At 37.8% G+C, this 17917-nt stretch overlaps 1 long non-coding RNA gene across 1 annotated transcript in view; it reads left to right on the top strand.

The window, feature by feature from the left end:
* The window catches only part of LOC308190404, a 30973-nt gene extending 27592 nt beyond the window's left edge, over positions 1 to 3381 (top strand). Inside the window, exon 3 of the long non-coding RNA XR_013947157.1 lies at positions 2901 to 3381. This is a non-coding gene — a long non-coding RNA (uncharacterized lncRNA). The remainder of the gene's footprint in view (positions 1 to 2900) is intronic.
* Positions 3382 to 17917: the final 14536 nt, after the last annotated feature.

Here is a 17917-nt window from a genome sequence, read left to right as displayed (position 1 = left end):
ACAGTTTCATTCTGTGCACATTTGTGTGCTGGTAAATGATGAAGGGGAGGTAGAGGAACTGAAGGCTTGTGGGATCCCTGGGACTCCCACAGCTATGAGCACAGCTGTACAAACACACGCAAGCTTTGTTAAGGTAGGGTGGGCAATAGGCTGAAATTGCTGAGCTGATCTGACCTATAAATCCCTTGTAAAAGCTCTGCCTGAGAGAAAGCCAGAAGTTATGTGTAAATGTTTTATCCAGCCAACTGTTATTGGTCCTCTTCCGTATGAACACAAAACCTCTTACATCCTCCTCAATAGATAATTTTGTAAGTAGGTGCTTCGAGTGTCTTGGCCAATTGCTGATTACCTGGGGCAGAGGGAGTGAAGGGGAGGGAGCAGTGGGTGGGTAGAGGAACTAATAACTCAGGAACTCATTCAAATGAATGCAGAGTTTTAAAGGATACATGATATATTGCATAAGCTGACGTAGGGCTAATGGCTACAGGAAGCCTATAAAAAAGAGAATGTGACATCCAGCAGCTTGTTTGGAGGAGAAGGATGATATGAATTGGTCAGATTAGTAACAGGAAGATTACATTAATTATTCTGCTTTGGACTGATAGAGTCTCTCTCTTCCCGTCCTCCCTGCAGCCTCCCCCAGTCGATCTTCCTACACCACTCTTGCAAATGCTCGTTGGCAGATATGATCTCATGCAAGGACACAGCACTGCAACCCTGCACTGTCCTGAGTGCGTATGGACAAGCCAAGCCAGAGCTAGGCCCCAGTAACACTTACTGTGCAAATCGCAGAACTATCAGCACCCTCTGTGGAGAAAAGAAAAGAAAAATAGGGGGTCTCTCTCAGGCTTTCTTTTTTTCCTCTTTCCCAAACATTTCTGAACTCTGTGTGACCTCTTTTACAACTGGATCCCAGCACCTCTAACTATGTAGCAAAGATAGACAGCAGAAAGCAGGGTAACACATCACAAATTGAAGGAAGTTACAGAAAGCAATGGAGGTGAAACAAACAAAGCTGAAGATGAAAATTACCCACCCTAAGCCAGAAAAAGTTGAAATAAAACACATGGATTGGAGTACTAAATGTAGTGTGGACTGTGCAATCTGCTCCCCACTTTCTTCCTCTTCACCATCCTTCCCACCACCTAAAAAGCATTTAAACTGCAGGGGGATAATATCACACTTGGGATTTATGAAATAAAATCAATGAGAGCAATGGGAGCAACGTCACTCCTGTAAATGATCAAAATTCACCAATTACAAGGAGGTGTTAATCCTCATCAGACCTGTTTGCTGCCGTGGCAGCATTTGAAGTAAAGCTGCTCTGGGAGTGTTAGGGAACCAGCTACTCTCACAGTGTTTGGAGGAGTGAAGGTATTTCCCCTCAACCTTCTCCAAAAATAGTTTGAGGAGGAGGAGAGAAAGCAAAGACTAGGACCAAGAAGGGTGTCAAACAACATGTGTGGGTTCATTTGTTAGGTGGGAATAAAAAAATCTAACAAATGTTGGGTGATGGGCCCAAAGTTCTCTGGCTGAGTTCTGGTACTTAAAGTGCTGGAGTTTTTCTCACACCATTTTCAATATATCTAGACCTGCTCGGTGATCTGATAGCTCAGTAACTGGAAGTGGCTGCCTTTTATGCTATATATTCTTATGCTTTTTATCAGAGGAACTTTGAGCTAAAATATTGCTAGACCTATATTAGCTTTAACTTATAACTGAATTGCATTGCTAGATGAGTAGAGATCCATATCTTCTAAGCTGGTGTTTCCAGGAGGAAAGTCTCTAGGATCAAGTCCCAAAGAAAAGAAACAAATCGAAACAAAACAAACAAAAAAAAAACAGTAGTGAACCAACAAGTGAGGTGTTTGAGGGTAATTTTGGTTTGCTCTTTCTCTTTTCTATTTCTAGAAATGCAATTTGAGCTGGTAAATATGCATAAAATAACTGAGGTAGTCATAATATTTCTGCTTAGGGTGAAGCCAATTAGACTAATTATGCAGTGAATCATAAGTAGAGATTCTACATAGAATAGGTATTTTGGTCATTCAGATTTTTTTTTTCTCTCTCTGTGTTTTAAAGCAACAGACCCAAAGCCTAAAGCTTCTCAGAAGCCAGTTTTTCTTCCCTTGAGGTGGACTGTTTTCTGCTATGACCTGCTATGGACAGAGGCAAAAGGGGAGTTGGGAATGAGCAGGGCTTACCCTGCCAGGGCTGACAGCAGCACTTGTCAGGCCAGCTGCCCAAGCTCCTGCTTAGGCCAAGTAGGCAGCAAGGTTGTGGTCATCTTCCACCCTTTTCTGCTTCTGGCTAAAGGCAAGAGGCTGTGCCCTGGCCTAGTGTGGTAGAGACCAATGTCCTCTAGAAACCTGTACAGGTACACAAGAGGTGAAGAGCTATGTTGTCTCTGCTGAAACTACAGAAATGTAGGGAGTTGCTGCAGAGCAAAGGGACTCCTGTCTGTTGCAGGTTCAACACAAACTAACAGGGTGCCCAGAGGGGCTGTGGAACCTCCATCCTTGGAGCTACTCAAAGCCTGCAGCTGGGTCACTCTTTCTCACTGACATGGCAAGGTTTCTCTCTGCACTACTCTTCCACATCATCAGGCAGCCCATCCAGCAAGCAAATGGCCCTGCCCGGCATCACTCTTTGCCTGCTGGCAGGAACTCCTCATGCCAGCATCTGTCATCTGCAGGGTCAGGCCAAAAAGGCAGGGCCGAGGGGTCCTGAGAGATCACCAGCTATGAAGTGATCTTCTGCTTGCTTGCTTGTTTGTTTTCCTGTAGGGTAAAGCACAGCAAAATGTAGTGTTAGCAATACTTAAATATTTTGGTTTGGCTTGTTTTTGTTGGTTGTTTCTTTTGTTTGTTTTTTCACTAATTTTCTTTTTGGTCACACAGAAATCTTCCTCTCCACAAGAACAAACAATGGAAATTTTTAAAGCATGAAGAGTGAATCACAAAGTGCCAACTGTCCTCAGACTCTGATCATACAAGAAATTGCGTTTTATTGAAAAACCTTCTGACTTTGGGCTCTCACCTGTGAGCACTTCAGCAGATGGCAGATGGGCAATTACAGCTGAACCTCTCCAATGTAACCAGTAAATATTGCTAATTCTTTCAAAATGTGCCAGGGCACAGGAGGCAAGAAATGAATGATGTGTTGCAAATTTTCAGCATAATCATTTTATGCTATGTGTAATGTTTTACTGAAGTCTTTGCTTCTTACTGTGCTAACAAAGCGAAAATACCTGAGGACATGTAACCTCATGATTATATTAGAATATAGTCTCCTCTCCATTGGGTCAGTATAAAATTGTGAGTTGAAATTTCAGTTTCAGGCTTATAACAGTGCTCCATACTACCATGACTTCCATTCATCTCTGAAAAGTGTTACCAAATGCTGCCTGACAAAGAGAAGTTACTTACTGATGGAAATCGGTACTTATTGATAATATCAAATTAAAAAAAAAAAAAAAAAGTCAACTGAAAGTGGATTATATTCTTTCCCTGTGTATCTTTCTCTGTTTCACTGGATGTTCAAGAAGTCTATTTATTATCCAAAACATTTTACAGCTGGTGGATTTGACGGTGTTCTTCATGCAATGATTTTCATCCAATGAGCTTCCAGAAGATAAAATCTCTTTTCTAAGTCAGAGAAAACAAGGACAGAAGGAGTCTGTCCGCCACTTTTTGGTCCACCAAAAGCAAATACAAAACTCTGACTACTCTGGAGCTAGGATTTCATCCAATAGACAGCTGTAGCTCTGTTTTAAACAATTATCAATAGGGATGCAAGGGTTTTACTTGTAGCCACTGAATATCCTCCCAATATGATGAATACATTACTTACATATTTCATAGTCTTCATAAAGAATACTTAGCTTGCAACTTGTCGTGTGTAGTTCACGCCCAGTGGAAACTACGTTAGGTTGAGGAATCAGAGGTTTTCTCCAGAAAAAATACACACGTTGGTTCCAAATATGGACTCTGAGAGCTAAGGTGGAAAATTTGTGTTGTGTAGCCATTAATAACGTTGTGCAATGATCAGTTCTTCCCATTTGAGAGCTTCCTTGTGGAGGAAGAAGCAGTCATGAATATTTGTAGCAAACCTAACTGAAACAGATTTGGTAAATACTATTGAAGAAAAGACTTGTTGTTTTATATCAAATAAATACAGGAAAATATGGTTTTAACAGTTTGGTTTTATCCAGTTCTCATGAAAAGCCAATTTTTTATTATTTTTTTTTCTCAGCCTGAAGCAAGCTATAGTATTATAAATCTAACTGATAAGGAATTGTAAATAGACATTTTTCTTTCTAAATCCTGAAAGTATTTCTTATAAATGAACAATTAATTTATTTTTTTTTTGTAACATGTCCTTGAGTAGGGATTTTCTTCTGTTTTTTAATGTTCTTCCTTTGCTGCTCCTGCCACAATCAGATCTATCAGCTGGCACTCTTCATTCTTAAACAATTGACTGAAGACAGGAAGTCACTTTGTTTATAGAAATGATGAGTTAGACTTCTAAAAGTGCTATAAAACAACAGATAGGGAGGTGATCATGTTAAAAATATTTTAACACTTTTCAAGGGTCAAGTTTCATATAAGAAGTGGTGCTTTCCTTGGGGAACTTTAGCTGGACCAAATCACTCAAATTGTTTGAAGTTCTCCCTGAGATCCATGTGCTTGTCTACACTGTTAATCTCCTGTCTACTTTGATGTTTCACCATGACTAAGCTATATGAGGTCCCCAAGCATTTTTAGATCAGTCTGAATGCTAATAAAAGATGAGAATGTAAAATGATGCTTTCAACTGGTAACTTGTTCAGAAAATGTGCTGACAAGGAACACAATGTACAGTATTAGTGCATTTATATGTCTTACCAAAGGCTGCTTTTTTCCAAGCCAGAGGCATGAGAAATGTGTTTAATTCTTCTGTATGTCCACATGTTTTTTGTCCATGTTATTTTATAAATATTTCCTCAAGACATTAAAAGAGAAATTCAGAATATTTTTGTTTAACTGCTAAAGCTTATGGACTGTATAATGCAGGTCTAAATGGAACAGAATAGAAATGGAAGGGATGTCATTTTTATGCTTTTGCTCAGAGACTGTCCTGGACCGATTTTGAGAGCACAGAGCTGTCTGCTGAGGTAAAAAATAGAGGAAGTTGTATTTCAGACCACTCTTCACCAGTTTATCATGTCCATATCTCTGCAGGGAAAAAATTGGCAAAACCAGGTGAAATGTTAAAAGCTTCATCCGCTTCACAGGGGCTCACAGAGGGAAGTTACAAAGAAGTCGGTGAAGCTCTGTTGGCTTAATATTGTGAACAGATGAGGGAGAGGTGAGATCTCCTGTTTCCATGTAAAGGGGCCACGACTGACTGCCTTTTCATAGCTCTGACTGGTCAGAAAGATGGCACTTGTGCAGGCTTAACGCTGAAATCTGCTACTAGGACTGCTACCTGCCTGATAGGTGCTCATTCTGCCATTTGCAGCTCTGAAGAAAGCATCTTTACAAAGCTGATTTTCTGGACTGTTAGAAATAGTGACAGGGAACGCAGAGGCCTTTCTGAAGGCTTGACAGCTAGGGAATTTTTAAAAGATGGTGCATCAACTTAGCAGAACACAAAAACCTACACTGAAATATACCATTCACCCACCAGCAGAACAAGATAGCCAAACTGTGTCACTTGAAAACTTCAAGTATGCCAAGTTTATATTTGGAATAAAACAAATACTTCCTGAAGGACAACACAGATGTTATGAATTATCACTTATATCACTATAGCACTGAATAATTCCAGCCATCAGTCAGGACCTCCCTACTCTGCACAGGGCAGATCCCATGCCCAGGCTCCAGCCAGCTTGTAATCCACACATTTTAAAAAAATAATAATAATAATGAAATAAATAAATAAAGAGAGAGAGAGAGAAGAAGAAAATAAATAGAAAAACATGTGAAAACATTTCATGATTAGTTCCCACTTTGTCTCTTATGACAGAAGTCCTGGACAGACACTTACTTCACAGGGATGGTGTTAGTTTGAGTACCCTTGGTTATGACACCAGGGTTAGTCCAAAGTAAAATGGGGATACTCCAATTCATTGCAGTATTTCTGATTGACTGTTAACGGTGAAATTAGTAAGCTCAGAATGATTTCTGAAAAGCAACCTTTGACCAACTGGCTCACAGTATTTCCAAGTGCTGCTCCAAGATATTTTTAATTGGCTTTTCCACTGCATTTCAAAGTGTTAAGCTATCTGTTACGATTTATTGGCAGCTTTTAAAAGTACTCCACATACATAGGCAAAGCTTACAACATAAGATAATATTTCTTATGCATTTATTCTGCTGTCTAAATGGCACAATCTTTATGTCAGCCAGACTATTTATGAAGTACTTTTCTCAAAATGGTTTAAGTATAATAACTTATATTCTTATATCATGAATTAAAGTCTTGAAAACTGTAGCAGCAGCTAGTCTCTCCAGTTTTTAGACTGCAGACATGATGAGCTCATGAGCTTCCCCATGAAGCAGAAGATTGTGAATATCTGGATAAGAAATAAAATATTTGAAAAGCTGAACTAAGCATAGGGGAAGGAATCAGGAAGATAATGTATAAATTTAACATCTGGACACCTCATTTGGAATGATGCTTTCTGATGCAGCAGTGGATAGAGTAATCTTTCCTGGAACTGCTGGTAGCACAAGTGCCAAGAGGCAATTCCCCTGTGTTTAATTTTTTAAAGCATCCATTCATTATTAAAAAACACAAGCTGATCAATTGCCTAAAATTAAGTGTGAAGACTCAGACCCAGAGCATCTAAGCAGGAGCACTCATTTAACATTGGAGACTTGCAAAACTGCTGTTAGGGCAGTGGGGTCCTCCTGGGACTCAGCACACACGTGGCTACACAGTCTGGACCACGCCAATCAGACTCTTACTCTGGACTGCCCTAGCTGTAGCTGCGGTGGCTCACCATTAGAGTTCAGCTGATAGTAAGGTTGGCCCCAGCTGCAGATTTGTGCATGCATTCCTGGATTTAACATTTCTTTGCTCAAATTCTAATCTGATTTTGTTTTCTGGTGGTGGTGGATTTTATTTTTTTGGGGGGGAGGGAGTAAGAGAGGGAGGGGGAGGATGAGATGGATATTAGGTTGAAATGGGCTGAAGAGAAGACACAGGTCTCCTCTACTTTGCTGACATAATCCTTCCATCATCTGAGGATTCTATAAAGAAGCATAGTGGATTCATCTTTTTGATAATGACTACAATTTATAATTGCTCAGTGGTGCCGTCATATAAGAAAACTAAAGCTTTCTAACATCAGCATCAGATGATAGAGATATAAAAAGCAATGCATATAGCATGTATTGTCTCTTTCAGGAAATAAAAAGCACTGTAATATTAATTTTCACCAGGGTCTCCCTGAATCTTTTTAACCCTCTACTTATTTCAGATATTTAACCAAGATGAATGGAATTAAGGATTTACAGGTGATTTAAATAATTATTTTTACACAACATTAATTATAATGGAGAGATGTTTTGTAGCATTCTGTTGACAATTAAGACAAGAAAAAGTACATTTTCCCCCCTGTAATAAAGACTCTTGGAATTTATGGAGACCAATGAATGTAGCCCTGCAAGGTAAGAACATATTATAGCATTATAAAGACATCAGTTTAGCTTTTATCTACCTTGGCTCAGTGTATTTCTGTTTTCAAACACTTGGACTTCGATTGCATACAGTGTACTTATAGATTAGTCCTTTTATCAAACTTTTTTTTTCAGTTATATTAAACTTAATGTCATTTGCAACTTTTCAAAAAATGTCCGCATAGTGTGTGTTTTTAAATTAGACATGCTTCCAGTCAACTTTCCAAGCTTCAGCATGTTGCTGATAAATGTTTTAAGAAAAATATCACTAACAGTTTGATTTGGATTACACAAACACTTCACTTGTTTAGATTTTACAACATTTTATAAAGTGTTTTCCTGCCTAAAATATTGAGCTCTTTCATTCTTCCAGCTTGTGGCCATCTCTGTTCGATTACTTTTAAACAAATTACATTTCTGAATGAGGCTTCATTTGTTTTGTCATTGCATTATTCTGCCTGAAGCTTAAACTAAGCAAAGGGATCTCTACTTTTACCATGCACATTTTACCTCTGACTCCTTCATACAGTCATGTTAAGATTTTCTGGAAGTCTTCCATAATTACAGTTTCAAAATATGCCAAGAGTAGTAATAAACTGTCTGTAGGCTGTTGAAACACCTCTTAAACTCTTTGAAACTGATACATTTGTGATTCTTCATCTCTGTTTATCTGGAGGGAAGAAATAGGACATAAATTCCCATTTAGTGCAATGGGTTTCCCTTATGTGCTTGTGGCTGTGTCTGCATGCAGCACAACACACTCATGAGTATGGGTGACCTGTGCCTGCTTTTGAGTGCCTGCAAAGTTACATTGTACATAGTCAACCATGCATATGTAAAATCACGATGGCACTTCACAATGTTAAGCAAAACAGGACAAAATAAGTGGATAAATATGATGGTAAAGTGTCTGAGGTAGCTGCATAGTTCATTTATCATCTTAGTATGTATCTGCTGCCAAAGAGTGATACACTAAGAGACATACTGTCAGCCTTGCTGACAGTGGTCTGCATCAACCGCTTTAGAGAGCATCTCTGTGTCCCTTGTATAAGAGGATGGTGGCACAAAGAGACAGCATTCAGTCAAATAGTCCAGAGATTCCATAAATAAGTCAGTGCCAAGACTGAAGCTGATACAGTGAAAATAGCAATCATAACAATAACACAGTAATAGTTATTTATGTGTGTTTCTATAGTTCACACAAACTTTCCACTTATTAAAGAAAGACCTCAATCATGTTATATGACCATATTCATCATCTTTTTTTTTTTTTTTCAATAGATCGTTTGCTTCAGATCCAATTGCCAAAAAAAAATCTGAAGGCATATAGCAGAACTGTTGCTGTTTCAAATCTCCTGTATTTTTTCAACTGCTAAATGTAAGGCTTTATGCTTTAGATTTTCATACAGAAAATATACAAGAGCTTCATGGAAAAAGTGTCGGGCATGTAGTAAAGTATGCTATGCCAAAAGTATGGTATGTTTCTTCAGATAGTCTTCCTTAGGGATTTTATTTGCATTGGTTCTAGTCTATATTAACATGGTTTTGTTAAAATATTTCCTTTTCCACTGTCACTGGACCATTGGTAGAAATCTTATTGGCTAACATCTTTTTTATTATCACTTTCACTTGAAGGTCCCATTCCAGCTAACATAATAATAGGATATAGTGTCAGGAGATTCATAAACCATAAGACCACTACTTCTAACACACTGCAGGCAAGTTATATGTATTGCAACATAAAACAGAATGACGTGCAGTATTACAAAAGGTGTCACAGAACTGGGGAACACGTATATCATGCTATTCACTAATTTTCCAGCTATGACAAAAATCATCCTGGGAAATGTATATACAGCATGAAAAATAAGCTTAAAGCACCATCAGAAGAAAATCCTGGCCTCAGTGCAATTGTTTTATTTAACATTCTGAAGATGTGATATCATTTTTACCTAACTGTAAAAGAGTGAGCTTTGAAGTAAGACTTCAGAAAATACTGAGTCATTTCCTGATTCAAATATAAATTGACTTCCAAAGTTGTCATTGCCTAAATCAGCTCTGGGGTGCCACTAATCCACAAGAGAAATTCCTTATTTTAATAGATTCACAGTAGAAACAGATACAGCTATAAGAACAAAGTATTTATTTTCCATAATAATATTTTTCAAGATCTTTGACATCAAAGCTAGCATTAATGATTTTTTGGTTGAGTTGCCTTAACACAGTGCAAATTTCTTCACACTGCCTTAATCATTCGGAGTAGCATAGATGATTACAACAATAATAATACTTCTTTGCCTTCTTATAAAACCTTTTGCTTAATAAACACAAGTTACTTTACACACACAATATGTACAAACACCAAATACTTTTGTCCTGTGGCTTGGTATCTTCTCCATTGTAAAGGAGGAAAAGTTAGACAAGTAAAAGTAGCTCTACAACACTATCTCCTGAAGAAGTGTTATGCTAACTACCAAAATTGTACAAGATATCAACAGAAGAGTAAGACAAAAACCTTCTTGCACTCTGTCATTCACAAAGAACTTGATTAATCTTAACGGAAGGCAGTAGGAAGAACATGTCAAAGCTGTGACAGTCTGGAAAACTGTTCTTGAATGCAACACTTATTGATACAATATTTTTGTGGATGTAATAACAGCCTGTGCATTAATTCTGCCAAGCTTATGATAATGTGGCTAAAGCAAACAATCACACTATTTAATTAGCATTCCTTACTTAGTTAAATAAGTGCAATGGACTCTATTTCTCTTTCCTTCTTATTTTTTACACTTACTTTTCTGGAATATACATTGCATTAACATACAAAGATACAAACTCAAGCCTAGGAAGTCCACAAAGGCTGGAGGCTGGAAGAGTAAGCCAGGGAAGATGCAGGGCATACCCGTTCTGCCTTTATACCCTTCCCTACATTGGCTGCTGTCAGCAGCAAGATACTAGTTTGGATGGACCTTTGGTCTGCCCCCAGATGGCCATTTTTAAGAACTGCTGTTTTACTAAGCTGGCAGTATTCTTAATTCACTGTGCCTATCTCTACGCTATTTAGTATCTGAAGGTAAACATATGTACAATTATTTTCAGAGAAGTGTGGACAGCTTTTGTGACTTTTTCTTTAGTCTCATAAAATGTGGTGCTTACACTAACCCCAGTATCTTGAGTCAGATTATGTGAGAGTTTTGGCCTGAAATCGAAAGAAGGAAAGAAAACTTCTAGCTCGCAGAGCCATGAAGGAAATCTTGAAAGTAGGGGTCCACAGAGTTCAAAAAAGGTGGTCAAGTCACAAGAATAGCCTGCTTTTATTATTATTTTTCATATTCTTCTGTGTTTTAAGTCAGTCTCATATCTGGTAATTTCATTTATTGGACCGCTTTTATAAAAAATAAAAATAAATATATATTTTTTTAAAATTCAAAATACTCTCCGGAGCTCCAGATGGCAGATTTGAATTTTCATTGAACTAGTTGGCATTTGCTCATATTGGGAGGACCTTTGGATCAGTGGTTCCCAAACCACAGGGGTTTGTGGGCCACAGCAAGTGATCTGGTGTTAACTCTCAGCAAAAGGTTAGGCAGAGTTTTCAATGAAATGCTTGACAATAGATGGTCTCGCTATGACTTGACAAAACAAGCACTGTGAGAACTAGCACTTTAGATATTTTAAGCCAGCCTTTATATTTGCTGTTGACATCAACTGGCAGAAGGATTACAATATTATCCTAAAACATTGCTACATTCTATGCTATAATCTCTTTTAAGGGTTTGTTCTAACATCTATCATCATACTAAAATCCCTGATTCCTGCCTCTAGTAGTTTGCCAGGTTATATATAAATAGTATCTTCCCATAGAGATCAGGAACTTACAGCATTGTGCTTTGTCTTATCTCCTAGGATAGCAAAATGAAAAGGGGGAAAAGGCAGGAAATAAAAACCCAATTATATGCTGATTTGCTAATGTTATTTTTCAGATTAAATGCCACTTTCTGTTACAAAAACTGCAGCAGTTGAGGCTGTCAGTTTTCTGAATGCTTTCACATGAAGCCCTGTCATAGCAAACAGAACGTTGGATAGTCAGGCTCCGTAGGGGGCCAGCAAAACTTTGACAGAGGTTTAACAGCCCTTGAAATTATATCCCCAAACCTTGAAAAGCCTGCTGGTTCAGTGGGAAAAGACATAAGCTGAGCAAGTTATAAATAAACTCTTTTATCACAGGCAATGGTGTCTTGGTGACTTCAAAGGCCAAGTAAGAAGACTGATTTCTCTGAAGTCCCGTAGACAGTAAGAACTTTATTGTGCTGGACAGGCGAATCCTAGTCCAGACCTGCAATTTGATAATACTAAACTTTTTCCTTTATTTCCCTCCTCTTGTCCTGTTTTGATATCATCATTTGAATTTCTGATAAACTGAGATCAGAAGACTTTCAATCTACATTTGATGTCAAATCTAGATGTGTGTAGTTAACACTTCGATTTCCTGTGCAGATTTTCTCTAACCTTGGAGCCAGCGATATAAACATATTAAATGTAATGAAAAACAAATCTACAATTACATACACAGCTACTCACTGTCACCACTCCTTCTGTAGGTGAAAATGAAATGATGTTCCTGAGCATATTGCAAGCGTTGTCTTTTTCCATATGTTCCATGTATGTAGATCAGTGTGATATAACTACATATATATATATGTATATATATAAATATATACAGTATATTATATATATAGTGTATATATATATAGTATATGTATAGTATATAAGTATATATATAAAAGGTTAAAGTATATTTTAACAACAACATTAGGAAAAAAAAATAAAAAAAAAGGTTCTGAAAACATGAGATAGTCTTTGAAACTATCCTGGACTTCTTATTCTAAATATTACAGATGTGACCCAAGCAGGGTGAAAACTAGAATGCTTTAGGGTGACAAAATATCAGAAGATCCCAAAACACATTACTATTTTCCAAATCTTAGCCCTACTAACAGTGGAACTAAAAGTATGCCACTGTGAACAACTGCCTTTTTAAAGGCCTAAATATGCACTTGTTTTTTTCTTTCCAGGAAGACTCTACTACTAGTCATAAGGAACCTGTTCATAAGAATGAAAAAAAGTCCATCCAGTTTCAATATGTGTATACCTTGCCTTGTCTGGAAGGGAACTGGTGCCTGGTGAATAGCTGGAGAAAGGAGACTGGATATGGACAGATAAAGTAGGACAAACAAGACAGCATCAGCATTTGAAGTGATTTGCATTGCGGTTAATGATGCACTTGTGTTTCTGACATAGGCATCTAAACAAAAAAGGAGAGTCTCAGCCTTCTTCCTCCCATCTTCCTCCAGTAGAGTGATTGGGATAAGGGAAGGTCCATATTTGTACCAGCCCATTTCAGAGTAAATTTTATACTTAGACTAATTTGTGGACACCTTCTCACTATTACATATGGCAATTTTTTTCTGTGTAAAGTGTGCAGGCAATTTGCTTTAATTGCAGTATTCAAATCAGAATACTGTATACTTCTCTCTGTATGCAAGGAAAATCATGTCAGACACAGATACACAAAGGAAATACTGAAACACAGAATATTGTCATTGGCAAAGCCAAGGAAAGAAGTTGACCTGCTGCCAATATTTGTGGAGAACCAGCGGAAGGGGCAATACTCCAAAGGACACATGCCTTAAAGTTCAGAGATGCAGCAATCTTTCATGTCAGAAAAAGACGAAGAAGAAATGTTCCACCTGTTTCACGTGCCAAAGAAGCAGCCTCAATTTTATTTTTGTTTTGTGTCTTGATGGTAGATAAGCATTAAAAGGGCTAGACAGTATGATTTTCTTTAGTAAACAACCCTGCCAGTAGAGAGAAAAAAAAAAAAAAAAGAGAAAAAAAAGAAAAAAAAAAAAAAGACTAGACGATTAGAAGTCTTCTAGCGGAAGGTAACTCAGTGAAAGCCTTCCATGTAATATTTAACACTAAACAATAATATCTCTACTTTTTTTTATTTAAAGCTGCCTTTACTACCTGATCTCTCAGTCTGTTCCTGAAATTCAATTTTCTGCATATGGCACCATAATGTGTCATAAGGGAAGGATTGCACTAACTTGGGATGTCACAGCTTAATTGTGTCATTGGTACCACAGAATTCTGTGACAGAATTTGTTTAAATACTAAGCTGCCAAACAGTTGAAAAGCAAACAGTGACTTTAAATGTGGTAGGCTTTTTGAGAACTACCAAGTACTTCTGACAATCAGAATCGAATAGATTGAACTAGAAAATGGTGTTCAGAGAATCTCTCACTAGTGGTAACACGTACAGTTGAGTCTTGCATCTGTAAGATATATTTGTGACAAGTTATTCACAGTACAAACCATGGGACTGATAAATTATGTGCTTTAATAAATATATCTATATTTTGAATAGTTGTGCATGTGTGTGTGCAGCTTTTGAATGGAACAGAAAAGAAATCCATCATGAGTTTCTTTGAATACTTTTCTTGTGCTTTTCTTAACAAGGAGATCCCATTATTGTCCTTCTGCCATTCCATCACCATCTTGACAGCTCCTGAGCCACAGTGTACCTTTGTTCTTTTCATCACCCTGCTAACTTTATGTTTTCCTTCAAGATACAGTGACTTATTTTTCCTCACATCCCCTCAAAGATCACACAAGCCAAAGTCTGGGATCAGTTTATTACATTCTCAGCCTGATAATGTAGATGAACACAGTCGATCTGTGTGTGACCATGTTCAGGATATGGACTCTGACCATGCATCATCCATCATATGTTCTTGCTGTTGAACATGATATTCCCTGGTTAGAGCATAGACATTAAATTACTCAAAGATAGCTCAAGGACAGTACATAAGAGGTTATTTCATGGAGTCACTCAACAGCTGGTAATAGCCTAAATTTGATCACTACAAAACTAAAACAAAAATATTTTTAGAGGGTATTTCAGGAGTATCCCTTTTATTCAAAGATTTTCATGTTGAATTCCAGTTCTAAATTCTAAGCCTGTAACCAGTACTATGCTAATTTCTTGTTATGCTACTCTAACATGCTTTGAAGATTACTTTGGTCACCATAACACTAACTATTTTACCGTTTTAATATTATTATAACCCCAGCCTAGCCTTCTGCACTGATCCTCCTTTACCTTTCACAACTGATCAGTTTGATATACATGTATATTTAAACAAACACATAGATAACTTTTATTTTCTTCTAAAATATATAGTCATGACAATAACATTTCATTATTTAGTTGGTATTCCTTAATTTTATCCTCAGTTAATCTCAATATAAGCACAGAGTAAGTAATAAAATATAAAACAAAAATCACACAGTGTCTCCCAAAATATTCTGAATTACCATGCTAAAGTTTCCAATTCTACTTCTCAGATTATAAATTCTCCTGCAGCACTAAAAAAGAGGTTACGTATAAAGGTGCGTTTTTGCTATTTCAAGCCCTTATGCTGATCTCCTGCTGACTACCTCTTGTCCCTCTGGATTCAATGTATATTAACAAAGCAGAAAAAAAAAGAAACAAAGTACCTTTAGAATTCAGCTGTCCACCTTTCACCTTTTCTTTTAGTGAAAATGATAGTTTGCTGTCTTATCTCTTTTCCATCTAATTCTATATTCTGCCTAATCATCTCATATCAGACCATTATTTCTGTTCTAACATTTTCTGTTTGTCTTCAACATAGAAGATAGCACATATCTTTAATGCTATTAATATCATCAGTATCTCCTTATATCATCATCTTGCAAAACCTGAAAATGCAATCAAATGTTCATCATTTCTAATTTTAAAAGCCTATTCTGAGATATCGATGTATGTAGATATCTTCAAATATGGAAAACGCCGTAGTTTGAGATTATAGAATCATACAATCATAGAACAGGTTGGAAGGGACCTCAGGAAATCATCAGGTCCAATTTTTCATGGGAAAAGGGAGCCTAGGTGATATGATTGAATGTGTGCTCTAGAGAGAAGATGAAGGGTGGGAGGGGAGGAGCAGGAGAAGTGGTGTAGTGGTGACATCAGAAGCTCTAGGAAGAGGTCACCTGTTCTGAATCTGCCTGTGGCATCATGTACCAGCACTATCCTATGTCAACTACTGGATTTCCTACTCTCAGATTATTTTTTATGCGACTTCTGCTTGAAAATCATGAAATTAGTGTTGAATAGACAATTTGGATAATGTCATCAAGGATGGTAAGGAGCAAACTGACTGAAAAGTGCTATGGAAGTGCTGCAGTAATATTTTTATTAGTTGGGAATTTTAAAAACAAAAAAAAGAAGGAAAAAAAAAGCACAGATTTAGCTACTTAACCTACTGACATGCATTTGGCAAGAGACTTTGCCATGTGCTCTAGCAAAGGTATTGCTGAGACCCACAATCTTAATTTGTATTTAGATCCTGGTCCAGACCATGTAGATCCTTTATCTTACTTCCACAGCCTCTGAACTACACTGTTGATTGTATTAGTATAAAACTGTATTGTAACCAGATTTTTCCTGTTTTTTAAGGAATATTTTGCCCTTAAGTTTACCTGTAGTTATCTCATTACTAAAGAATATCACATTGTAATGCATAAGCACATTATAACAAATCATTTTTAAGCCTAGCACGGAGAAGAAAGACCACAGAGGAGGCTACAGTCAGGTTTTTGATGAAGTACCCATACAGTTGCAGTTTTCCACCTTCCTCTTTCAATTATATTTCAGTACTTCAGTTGCCAGCACTATCACCAACGTGGTCACAGATGGAAGGACATTTCCAGAACCAGGAAATTCAGAACTCAAAATACACTAGAGGGTTAATTCCAAATACAGCAATTGGCCCTCACTTTTCCTTTGGTAACTACTTGGTCGTCAGCACAAAGTGCCTGGAGGTTGTTAGCACTGCCTATTGGGAATGATCCCTGGCTCACGTTAACTTCCAGACTGGAGCCTGGGACGTGTTCACGTTGGCTTTCTAGCAGCATGCATCTCACTTGGACTGAAATGGTGGTTCTGTTTTCCTGGCAAATCCTGAAAGAGAAAGCAGGTGTTGATATGTCCCAAAATGGAAGATTTCACCCTGGCACACAGAGATCCTTCTTTATCGTGGTAGCTTGAGCCAGAATGTATACAGCTTGGTTCTGTCACTACTCGGTGACAAATCAATAGCAATGAATAGCATAGAGTCTTATGACTTGGGCAGGCCTTGGAGAGACAGAGACCAGCCTTGCCTCTGATCTGCTGAGTGATCTTGGGAAAGTCACTTTGTTGCTACATGTATCAGTTCTTGTTTTTCAACTATGTGTTATAAGCCTATAGCACCCTGCTTAGAAGGTGCCTGAAGATTTATTTGTAAGAGTGCTGCAGAACAGCAACGTGTTATTCATTAACTCTGATTCATTGTCGTATAAATTAGACTACACTGTATTTATGGTTATTCTATTTTATTATCTCCCCAGTGCTAGACAAGTGTACCAAAGCAGGGTATAAAATACTAATACATATTTAATACAATACATGAACCTTTGGTCCATATACATAAAGAGAGGAGGAGGAAAAGGCAAAAGTCCTAAAACTGAATTGACGTGGCATGTATCAAGATATGCCCTCACTGAAGTTTTCTGGGTGTGACATGACTGCTTAAGTGTCCACACTTGTAACATGCCTCTCTGGTAATTCAGCAAATGTTATTATTCCTATTTTAGAGTTTGGAGACTTGAGGAGGAGAAGGGAAGAGATTTGCCAAAGAACACTGGGTAATGCAGCAGATAAGGCTGCTCGATGATCCACGCCTTCCTGTGAGCAGCCCTTGCGTGCTGGGCTGTACCCTCTGCCAAGAGCTGTGAAGAAATGAGGGACCAAGTTCAGAAAGACAGCTTTTGTTCCACAGGTTCCTGGCAGCAGTTGTTTTCTAGGCTTTGCTGGCCAATGGGTACTGCAGTCAGTCTTCTTTAGACAGTGTCTCTCTGTTGTGAGCTGGAAGTAGAAAGCCTAGCACACAGCATTCTCTCTCAAGCTATAGGTTGTCAAAGACACTGAGAATACCTTTTCACATCACAATTTCTATTTATCACAAATACCTGCCAGGTCTTCATCTTTCACGGGCCACAGCATTTACATGGGCAGATATTTACAGGACAAGGGGGAATGATTTTAAATTAAAAGAGGGGAGATATAGATTAGCTGTTAGGAGGAGATTCCTTACCCAGAGGGTGGTGACGAATTGGAACAG

This window comes from Anser brachyrhynchus (genome assembly GCF_964034855.1).
Source record: "Anser brachyrhynchus genome assembly, chromosome: 2".
Lineage (NCBI taxonomy): Eukaryota > Metazoa > Chordata > Aves > Anseriformes > Anatidae > Anser > Anser brachyrhynchus.
Note: the sequence above shows the minus strand (reverse complement) of the source record. Positions and strands in the feature narration are given on the sequence as shown.